Raw genomic sequence first — 2,316 nt, 5'->3', positions numbered from 1 at the left:
GTGGGGTGGGACAGACCATTAGATCTGCTGCTGCTGCTAAGGTGCTTCAGTCGTGTCCGACTCTGTGCGACCCCATAGACGGCAGCCCACCAGGCTCCCCTGTCCCTGGGATTCTCCAGGCAAGAACACTGGAGTGGGTGGCCATTTCCTTCTCCAATGCATGAAAGGGAAAAGGGAAAGTGAAGTCGCTCAGTCGTGTCCGACTCTTAGCGACCCCATGGACTGCAGCCTACCAGGCTCTTCCGTCCATGGGATTTTCCAGGCAAGAGTACTGGAGTGGTGGTGGTGGTGGTTTAGTTGCTAAGTCACGTCTGACTCTTCTGCGATCCCATTGGGGTGGGGGGGTGGTTAGCCCGTCAGGCTCCTTTGTCCATGGGATTTCTCCAGGCAAGGATACCGGAGAGGGTGGCCATTTCCTTCTCCAGGAGATCTTCCCAACCCAGGGATTGAACCGATGTCCTGCATTGCTGGTGGATTCTTTACTGACTGGTTCTTAGACCCTGAGTGTAGCCGCTGAGAAGCAAGTAGGATATACAAAGGCGGATGCTGGGGAGAGGTCTGGAGAGAGACCTTTGGTGTCACAGGCATGGAGGGTGACATTTGAAGCAGTAACACTGGTGAGATCACCAAGGGCGTGTGCTCAAAGAGGGAAGCGAACTGACACGTGAGCGTTGGGCGTGTGAAGTGGAGAGGCTGGGAGAGGCCGGTTCCCAGCAGGGGAGACTCAGGAGGACTGACCTGAAAGGGAGGAGACCTCTGTTAGCGTGCAGTGTCCTGAAAGACCAGCAAGGAGCGCACTGGGGGGTGTGAAGTGGGTCATCTGCTGAAAGGGAAGTCCGACAGGGGCCAGGAACTGCCCGCTGGAGTTAGGGATGCCGGGGCCCACGGTGGCCTTGACAAAGCAGTTTCAGCCATGGGTGGGAGGGAAGGGGAAGGGAAGTTGGAGGCTGCAGGGCAGATGACTTCTTCAAGAGTTTGGCTGTAAATCAGAAGGACGGGGTGAGAGTGCAGAGGGTCGAGGGTCGAGGGAGGCTTTTTTCGGTTGTTGTTAAGACAGGAGAGCTAATGCGCTTCAGTAGTTGACAAGCTAACAGGGAGATTTTACGACACGAGGGGAGAGGAGTGACTTGTTGGAGGAAGGTCTTGAAGAAGGCAAAGGGATGGGACTGAAGAAGTAGTGGGGGGTGCTGGCTTCTGTCAAGAGTGTATTAAACTTCTCTGCGGCATTGCTGCCTCGGCCTTCATGTTGTTTGGCCAAGTAGCCTGCGAGGGCCTTAAACGGACACATACAAGCCCATGCCCCAGAGAGCAGCCTGCAGAGTCACAAGCAGAATGTGAGTTCCTGATCTGACTTCCCCAGCGACCCTGTGATCAGCAGGCTCCCCTGTCTCCCAGGGCCTTCCCCTTGCATGCCCCATAGATAAGACCCCGTGGTGCTCACCAAAACCACACTCATTTTGGTTTGAGTTGACCAATCTGGCCTTTGCCTGGGAACCCCAAGGCCCTCCCACCATGGCCGTCATAGAGGCACGTGCCCCAGGTCCCGTCACTTTCTCGGCCACACCCCACCGTGACCTCCCCTTGTGGCCCCTGGCGCCATGCCCTGTACTTCCTTCAGGATCCATAGTAATGAACCAGCTTCACTGTTTCCTGTGGTCTTTTGTTGAATCTCAGTCACCATCCTGCACTCTGCACTTCCCTTAACAAACGTTAACAAAGTTGGTAACAGCTTCTCATGAAGAAGGAAGGGCAGGCAACAGGTATGGGGCTGTGAGTGGGTGCATGACCTCTGCTGACCCTTCTATTTTTTCTGTGAAATAGAAAATAAGGTCATCAGCCAAGACTGAAGTCTGGGGAGGAGGTGATGGAGGTTTAAGGAGACAGGACAGGATGTGAGATAGTCAACTTGAACAGTGAATGCACACTGGTTACCGCATGTTGATTGCTGTATCTGTTTTTGAGCCTTGGGATCTCTCCTGAAAGGAGAAGGAAATGGCAACCCACTCCAGTATTCTTGACTGGAGAATCCCCATGGACAGAGGAGCCTGGTGGGCTATAGTCCACTGGGTCGCGTTGGACATGACTGAAGCGATTTAACATGCGTCTGTCATGAACTCCAAACTCATAAATCCAGCTACATACTGATCACTATTCCCTGGCTTTCTCATGGGAAAATTAAAGCCAATTCTCTCTCTGCCCACCTCCAGCCAGTCCTGTCCTCCCCGGTTCAGGGACGCCCCTGCACAGCCCCAGTTTCCAAAGCAGAATAATAAAAGTCTTCGAACAGTTCATGAACCAGCACAGGACAATCTCTAT

This window comes from Moschus berezovskii, chromosome 23, assembly GCF_049115385.1.
Source record: "Moschus berezovskii isolate FMDL1 chromosome 23, NW_MosBer_1.0, whole genome shotgun sequence".
Lineage (NCBI taxonomy): Eukaryota > Metazoa > Chordata > Mammalia > Artiodactyla > Moschidae > Moschus > Moschus berezovskii.
The sequence above is the reverse complement of the archived record's forward strand: the minus strand, read 5'-3'. Positions refer to the sequence as shown.